Source organism: Benincasa hispida, chromosome 9 (genome assembly GCF_027475165.1).
Source record: "Benincasa hispida cultivar pf3 chromosome 9, pf3_genome.v1.1, whole genome shotgun sequence".
Lineage (NCBI taxonomy): Eukaryota > Viridiplantae > Streptophyta > Magnoliopsida > Cucurbitales > Cucurbitaceae > Benincasa > Benincasa hispida.
In genome coordinates this window covers 33,361,612-33,370,984 of record NC_143486.1, presented here as the reverse complement: position 1 = coordinate 33,370,984, position 9,373 = coordinate 33,361,612, and the positions used below count along the sequence as shown (strand labels likewise).

Here is a 9,373-nt window from a genome sequence, read left to right as displayed (position 1 = left end):
GACACTACCACAAGATTGCCTTGGTATACTTGGTATGAGATTCCAGGAGTTGTGGGCTCTGATTTATTTTGGTTTGAGGGAAGGATTGGAGTGAAGGAGGAAGACGATAGAGTAAGCGAGTGAACTACCGTGTAGAAGATGAAAGTCTATCGTATAGACTGGATGCTTGATCGTTTAGAATCACAAGCTATCGTCTAGTAAACTCGATGCTATCGTATAGTCACTCGATCAATAATAATGTAAGCCATCTTATCGAATGGTTAGAAAAACAATTTTCATCTTTATTCCACTCATTTGCCATAAAGCCGTATAACCACCCACTAAGGTTGGTTATTGAGAAAAAGAAATTTTAATTATCATATAATTAATAAATTATAAATAAATATAATAACTAACTTATCATATTATATTTATAACCTATAGTTTTAATATTGCATCATATACAATATATAAACCATAGTTCTTTTTTTTTCTTTTTTGGCATTAATATAAATCATATTTGTTAGTATTGGTAACCTAATTCTCTCGATGGTTTCGTAGTTTGTAAACATCATGTATATATTTTTATTAATAAAATAAATGTTATTTTATATGCATTTACTCAAATTCAATAAACTAAGATCTGTGGTTGTTTAATGTAACTTAAGCATGTATGTGAGACATACAAGTGGATCATGCCTTAAGTAATAACCTAAATGGTCTGTAGTATAAGGATAAATGAGGGATACTTTATCCTGGTAACACTACGGATACATCCCGCTTTGTAGATGTTACAAGTGTTGTCAAGTGCTACAAATGGTCTGTTTCTGACCATTCATATGAAGACATGCGAGCGGGGGTATCCTATATAAAGAGTTTGGATAAGATTGGACCACGAAATGATTAGTCTCTTTATATAATGCCGTTGATAATTGGTACTTACATTTCACTGAAATGACAATAGGTGACATGACCTTAATCCTGAGTGAGTTGGGAACTCTTGCCTATAAGGGCAGTCCTTTGATTAATATGGGTGAGAGTGGCTATTGTCAACTCAACAAGCCTACCATTTTGGGGATTCGTCTAATTGGGGAGCTGGGAACTCAACTACACAAGATGAAATTCACTCAATCTCTGAAGCAAGGGTAAGTGGGTAAATTACTCCCTTAAGGGCTGATTCTGGGTCTTGAACAATGTGACGCCACACCCTCTCTTGGCCCGAGAGGGGTTTAATCATAGTAGGACTATGATCTATTGTTCATTAGAGGAATCAGTGGTACTTAAGAAGTTAGATGTAACCATAGGGGCAAAACGGTAAATTGGTCCAACTGTACTTATGAGCGATATTCTATATCCTTTGCATAGAATAGCCTCGCTCGCATGTCTGATACATGAATGATCAGGATCAGATCATTTGTAGTACTTTACAACATTTGTAACACCTACAAAGCGACCATACTCGTAGTGTCACCAAGACAAGGTATCCCTCCTTATCCATATACTATAGACCATTTAGGTTATCACTTAAAACACGATCTATAGTATACAAATAAGGTTGGGTACCTTATTATGGTAATACTATCGGATGCGGTCCACTTTGTAGTTATTACAATCGTTGTAAAATGCTACAAACGAAGTGATCCTAATTCGTTCATGTGGAGACATGAGAAGTGGGGGAGTTCTATGCAATAAGTTTGTGTAAGATCAGACCAAGAAATAAGTCAATCCTACTTTATAACGTTGTTTACTGTTTAAGATGACTATTTTAAAGCGATAACCTAGGTAACTTAACCTTGATCCTGAGCTAACTACGAAGTCCTATTTATTCGGGATTATCCTTATATTTGCATGGATGAGGGTCGGCTCAATAGCGCAGACTCAAAAAGTCTCCCATTTCAGGAGTAAGACCGGGTAGATAGCTGGGGATATAGGGTGTAAGATGGAATTCACTCCTACCCGCTTTAGGGTTAGTAGAGAGGTTGTTTCTTTAACTGCTGACTCCGAGTTTTGAACAAGGGACCCCACCCTCTTGTTGACTCAAGAGGGACTCGATTTGATGATTGGATTTCAAACCAATTGTTCATTAGAGAATCAGTGGGATTTAAGAAACAAGAGGTAATCTCAGGGGTAAAACAGCTATTGACCCAGCTATTATTACGAACAACCTGTGTAGGGTTAACTTACTAATTATGGTTATATCGAGTGGACACAATATATCTATAGTGAGGGGAATGCAACTACTGGGCTTTAGTGGAGTGACCCGATAGTTAACGAATGATGGTTAATTAGGTTAAAGAGTTTAGTCGGTTAATCTCGGATTGTTGGAGCCCATGATCTGTAGGTCCATAGGTCTCCCTACTAGCTCACAAACGGAATAAACCTTAGAATAACGTGATGAGTTAATTTGAAACGTTCAAATTTAAATTAAGGGAATTAATAATTATCTGTGATATAATTACACGTTTAATTATCAAATTAAACGAAATTGGAGAATCGAATAACATTTAGATATGATTTAAATATTAATTTCATGAATAGAGAGATTCATGGTAGTGGAATTGGTATTTAATTAAGTTAATATTTGATATTAAATTAGTAGAATTAATTAAATCAGTTAAATTTAAAATTGAAATTTTGAATTTTTTGAAAATTCAAAATTAGAAAATCAATGTTTAATTTAATTTTTTGGAAAATTAAATTAAAATTGATTTTTTAGAGAAAATTAAATTAAAATTGAATTTTAGAGAAATTTCAAATAATTGATTTAAAATCATTTTTAAAAGAATTGATTTTCTAAAGTTGGAAAAACCACTTAAAACTTGAAGCACCTCACACACAAATTCACCAAAATCCACTCAAGATCTCAAGTAGGAGCTGTTTAATTGTTGTGCAATCTGATTGCATGAGAGTTTGGTATAAAACTCAAGTTTTATTTGATATTTAGGCCATGCAAACAGTGTTATTTAAACCAGTGTGTTCATGTCCAAAATTCCCTTGATCTAGCTTATTTTGAATCCCACAACTCAATCAAGTTTCTAGAGAATAGTAGAGAAGATCTTATGATAGTTCACATCCAGTTCGTGGATTGAAGAAAGTCTTCCAGGTATGTTGTTGAAACCCTTTTTCTATTTTATGAACCTGCTTGGTTTAATGTTAAAATTAGTGAATTAGAGTGCTTAATGATCATGACTTCTTCCCTCACTACTTCCAACAGTTTCAACCTAGCTTTATTGAGGTATCTTGGTTTAGGAGTCGATTGAGCGGTCGAAAGGTGAAATTTCCGGTGCATGGTGTTTTCAAGTGAAGAGGGGTTAGCCATAAGGCTTTGATACCAAAATAAGAAAATCAATAGAGGAGCAAGAAAAAGGAAGACCAATATTTAGCAGAGGATTTTTCTATATTGTATTTTCCTTGTCAGTCGGCTCAGATGGCCTTAGAGATTTATATACAACAAAACCCTAAAGCAGGGTCATAAACCAATTAATAACAGAAATTATTCCTTTTTGGATGGTTGGTAAGGTGACTGATCTTTTCTTCCCTCTTCTTCTTTTATTTTCTTAATGTTTCGTTGGGCCTTCCTCCTAATAAAGGGCTCACGACTCTCGGCTTTTGGCTGTGTTTGGTGTCGAGGCTTAAGGCGTTCGATTGTGTTCGGCTCAGGGGCAAGGGTTCAACGGGAAGGATTCGCGACTTTACATCAGTTCGGCTAAATGTTCTGCTGGGGCGTCGGCTGAGTCAAACGTGAGACAAAGAACGTTTGAAATCTAGCATCTCTGACTCAGTAAGACTCCACATTGAAATTTCGATCAGTTCTATGTCAAGTTTCTAAGATATTCTCTATTCTTGGCCTAATTTATTAATTTTTACATCAAATTGCTTCCTCATTCTTAGATGGATGTGAATAGATGTATTCTAGGCATGAAAATATCATGATTTGGAAATAAATTCAGTGTATTTCGCAACTTATTGGAAATACTGACAAAATCTTCCTTCTAAAAATGGTAGATTGGTGTTGAAGTTTTGTTTTTTATTTTATACACATAACTAGAGTTCATTGTCTTCTTCTTCTTCTTTAGTTTACTTTTCCTAAAAGATGGGAAACTGTTGTTATCAGTAGTGGAGGATAAGAAAAAGAACATTATATACGAAAACAAAAGTGCTTCAGTTTTGGTATAAAAATAAAGACCCTTCTGAGTTTTCAAATCACAAGAGAAGGAAAACAACAAATATAATCCTACATTCTAAGTCTTTTCTGAACTACTACCGTTTTCTATGTTTTTCTATATTTGGTCATGTAACAAACAAAAGCTACTGAGATGGATTTGGATGATATAATGAACACAAAAGGTGCTATTGTGTTGTTCTTTACCAAAAGAAAAAAATATACAATAATTCCTCTTTTAAATGAAGGATCAAACCATAGAAAGGAGGTGGAGATTTTTCTTCTTAGACTTATTTCTTTTACTAAATCTACTAAAGAACACAAATCTTGGTGTTAGATAGCTATAGATAGTGAGAGATGTGAGGATTTCAATCAAAATTCTTGATTTTGTAGTCGGTACCTGTTCTACAAATTTTTTATTTTCTTCTCTAAATTTGGAATCCGAAAGAAGATGATGTGCTTATTTTGAAAACCTTTTTGAATTTAGATTCTCTAAAAGAAGATGAAGGCTGATTGTGACTGTTGTTTTCAAGTAAGATGCTTAACTTCAAAATTGAAACTAAAACCATAAAATCAAGTTTGTAATATAATTAGCTTTCCTTTTACTGATTGACAAAAGGGTTATACTTTTAATTACAAGAATTATATGTTTTGTAATTTCCTTTTCCATTGGTGGTGAGAATTGCAAGGTTAGGACTTGAACATGTTAGATGGTTGTTTACTTGATGAAGCCATGAACTGCCTTTTTGTTGTCTATGATATGATGTTATTTGAATATGCTAGTTGTATATTTGGTGGTAGTTCTAAATATGTGATTTATTTTATGTTTTAGTGTGCTCGCCAAAAAGGTTACGTGGAATGTGGGTATTATGTGATGAAGTTTGACAGAGGTTTTACATTATCCGTATACTCCTATCAAGTCCCTTTTATGTCACTATTTTAAATTTTTATTTATTGCGAACTTAGTATTAATGAATTTATTGCAATATTTTTTTTAATTTATTTGCTTTGATGTAGTTTAATGCTAAGAAGCCTTTTACCTAAGAAGAACTCGTTGAGGTCCGAGTTGAGTGGACAGAGCATATCTCAAACTACACTTGATCGGATTGTATGTATATAGTGTCACAATATATATTTGTTTGGTTTTTACTCTGAACATTTGGTATCCTTACGCATTTTGTGCAATTTATCTGGTTGTCAAGTTGTCGGAGAGTTTTATGAAATTTTGTTAGAATATCATAGGCATTGTGTAGTTTTGAAACATATTGTGTAGTATTGTTTGGTTGTCAAGTTGTTGGAGATGTTTTTTTAGTGAAATTTATATAGATCTTATACGTTTTATATAGGTTTGAAAACATGATGTGTAACTTTATTGAAATTCAATTATGATTTGATCATCAATATTGAAATGATATAACAGATCTGTTTTCTATGAGTTTGTCTTTGTTTTGCTAAACATTTATGTGGAGAAATTAATCGAAAAGGAGGAAGAGAATTATTAGTATTATAAAAATCGTTTATGTAGGATTTTGGTTCCATATTTTTCTAATGATTTGTTGCAGGTCCTATCAGATATGATGTCAGTGTTAAAATGACATTGTAGAATACAATAATAATAGCTATTAAATGTCATCTAAACAAAACAACTTTGATTAGAATCAATGTCAGTTCCTAACTATCATCCATGACTCATATTATGTCGGTTACAAACTGATATCGTACCTAATCATTATCGTAATATGTATGATGGCATGGGCATGATGTCAGTTCCTAACTGACATCATACAAAATCGCCATCAAATGTCTATGATAGGATGATAGTTCACACTTACCATCTTAAATAACCGTCATCGTAGATATACAATGGCGGAAGACTTGATGGCAGTTTAAAACTGCCATCAAAGACAATCTGTCATCGTATCCAAAGATTTTTGGGTTTTATGCCCTAAAGCGTGTAGATAGTAAGTGTTATTAATTGATCGTCATCAAAAAAGAGTTATAGATGTTAATTCAATAAATGTTATTGTTTGTATAGTTTTCTATTTTGTCTTAGTAACCCTAAATCCAATAAACTAACATCCAAGGCTTCCTAAATGGTCTATAGTATAGGGATAAAGCTGGGTACCTTATCCTGGTAACGACCAACTTTGTATTCGATACAAATGCAATGATCCAACGCATAGGTGACATGCGAGTGGGGTATCCTATGCAATGAGTTTGCATAAGACCAGATTGTGAAATAGTAACCACAAGATGTAACACCATTAACTAGTTAGGTCCTTATTTCAATAGGATGACCTAGGCAACTTAGTCTTAATTCTGAGTATATTATGAACCCCTGTTCACGAGAGTTTGTCTTTTGATTTGTATGGGTGAGGGTGACCAGTTCATCGACTCATTATGTCTATCAATTTAGGGATAAGATCGAGTGGGGAGTTGGGAACATAATAATACAAGATAGAATTTACTCCTTCCCGTCGCCTTCAAGGTAAGTAGATGAGTGCTGGTTGGACCATAAACAGGTTGTTCGATAGAGGAGCACTGGTACTTAAGGAGTCAGAGGTAACCCAAGGGTAAAACGATAATTTGATCCAGTTGGAGTTATGAACACTCGTGAAGGACTAACTTGTTGTTATTGGTCTATATTTGTGGATATAGAAATATATCTGTAGTGAGAAAAGTGCAGTTAGTAGAGTGTGTCTATAGTGTTGGGATTGGTGTTCTAAATCTCCTTATAATCTCGTAGTTTGTAAATCCTATATAAACATATTGTTATTAATAAAATAAGGGTTATTTTATAAGCATATACTCAATCCAATAAACTAAGATCTGAGGTTATTTTATGTAAATTTAAACAATTATGTAGAGACATACATGTGGATTTTATTTAAATAATAACCTAAATGGTCTGTAGTAGAAGGATAGGTTGGTACCTTATCCTGATGACACTACGGATACGGCCTGCTTTGTAGGTGTTACAAATGTTGTAAAGTGCTACAAATGATCTGATCCTGATCATTCATGTGAATACATGCAAGCGGGGTATCTTATATAAAGAGTTTATATAAGACCGGACTACGAAATGATTAATCTCTTTATATAACACCGTTGATAATAGAGACTTACATTTCACTAGGATGACCATAGGTGACATGACCAGAATCCTGAGTAAGTTATGAACTCCTGCTCATGAAGGCGGTCCTTTGATTTATATGGGTGGGAGTGGCCAGATTGCCAACTCAACAAACCTACCATTTTGGGAATTTGTCTGATTGGGGAGCTAGGAACTTAGTTACACAAGACGAAATTCACTTGTTCCCCGATGTAGGGAGACCTATAGGTCCCTGCTAGAATTGGAGAGCTTGACTACATTCATGGAGACTTATAAGGCCCTACTAGAATTGCTTCATGGGTAAATTCATGGTACTTTCTATCTCTTAAAGACGATACTACAAATACGACTCATTTTATAATTGTTACAATAGTTGTAAAGTGTTACAGACAATGTGATTCTAATCGTTCATGTGGAGACATGTGAGTGAAGGGTATGTTATACAAAGAATTTGTAAAAGACTAGACCGAAAAATGATTAATCTCTCTTTATAACATCGTTAATTAAAGAGATTAACATTTCAATAGGATGACCATAGGTGACTCGACCTTAATCCTGAATAAGTTATGAATTCCAATCTATAAGGGCAGTTCTTTGATTTGTATGGATGAGAGTGGCCAGATTCGTTGACTTAATAAGCCTACCATTTTGGGGATTTGTCCGATTAGGGACTTGGAACATAACTACACAAGATGGAATTTACTTCTTCTCTTCTAGGAAAAATAGATGAATTGGTCTATTAAGAGCTGATTCCGAGTCTTAAACATTGAGGCATCATCCTCTCACTGGCTCGAGAGGGATTGGTTTATACTTGGACTATAAATTGTTTGTTATTAGAGGGATCGGTGGTACTTAAGGAGTTAGATGTAATTATAAGGGTAAAGTAGTAATTTGATCCAACTATAATTACGAGCAATTCGTGAAGGGTTGACTTACTGTTGATTGGTGATATCAGTGGACACATAAATATATCTACTAGTTATTATGGGTTTTTAATAGAGTGACCTACAGTTAATGAATGTTGATTAATTTAATTAATTAATCTCATATCGTTGGAGCTTCTAATATGTAGGTCCATTAGGTATCCTTACTCACTCATTAAAAATTAAACTAGAATCATTTAATCTTTGGACTAATTTGAATTATTCAAATTAAATAAGAAAATTAATTGTATGAGATACAATTAATATAAGTATATGGTTATATTATAATATAAAGTTAATTTTGAATGATATTCAAAATTATAGTTTATTATATAAGAAAAATAAGTATTTGAATAAGATTCAAATATTAATTATATGAATGAGATTCATATAAAACTATGTGTTAAAATTAACATGAATGAGATTGGTATTAAAACTATAAGTTATGTGAGAAGACATTATTTGAATATGATTAACATGAAATTAAATATATGATATTTAATTATAAATTAACTAATACTATTGATTTAATTAGATTTAATATATAAATTAAATCTAATAAAAAAATAACTCCCAAAGGGAGTTATTCTACGAGTTAGTGGATGGAAGTTTAAACTTTTCATCTAACTAACTTTCTTCTTCTCACATTTAAGAAAGAGTTCTTGGCAGATAAGGCATGGGTGTGTGCTTTTGGAAAAAATCTCTGCAAAATTCTCTCGATGAAAAGAAATTCTCCTTCGACGTTTTACAGAAACATTATTCTATAAAATTTCTCCCTTTCCAAGAAGGATCCCATCATCCTGATTCTAGTCTAGAAAATAGCAAAGAAGCCCAAGTGGTTGTTCTAGTTCATGGCTGTTTGTGGCTGTTCGTGTTCTTGGAAGAAGATTTGTGTTCGAACGAGTTTTTGACAATAAGGGTTATGTTGAAGAAAGTCTTCAAGGGTAAGTTATTCTTTATCCTATAATTAAAAGCATGTTGTAAATTTAATATGTTTATCCTGTATATGTTTACGTATTTTTCACTATTTTTGAGTTTTCAAAATGAAAAATACCAGCACGTGCATTCACACGCTTCCACTGAGGTTCAACTCCTTTAATTGGTATTAGAGCCATCTCGTGCCTCTATTTTTTTAAACAAAAATTAGAGACATCGGTGGGTGCTTTCTGCATTATGAATGTAGGTTTGCGAAATAGA

The 9,373-nt window shown here is 33.3% G+C and overlaps 1 long non-coding RNA gene across 3 annotated transcripts; it reads left to right on the top strand.

The window, feature by feature from the left end:
- Window positions 1-3,332: 3,332 nt before the first annotated feature.
- LOC150033754 (uncharacterized) lies at window positions 3,333-5,573 on the top strand. 3 transcript variants are annotated; one of them, XR_016532252.1, is made up of 4 exons: window positions 3,342-3,498; window positions 3,640-3,760; window positions 4,974-5,031; window positions 5,159-5,573. It is a non-coding gene; the product is annotated as an uncharacterized LOC150033754 (long non-coding RNA). The 3 variants fall into 3 exon arrangements; XR_016532250.1 differs by having other exon boundaries at window positions 3,368-3,493; window positions 3,610-3,760; XR_016532251.1 differs by having other exon boundaries at window positions 3,333-3,498; window positions 3,610-3,760; window positions 4,974-5,185.
- The last annotated feature ends 3,800 nt before the right edge of the window (window positions 5,574-9,373 follow it).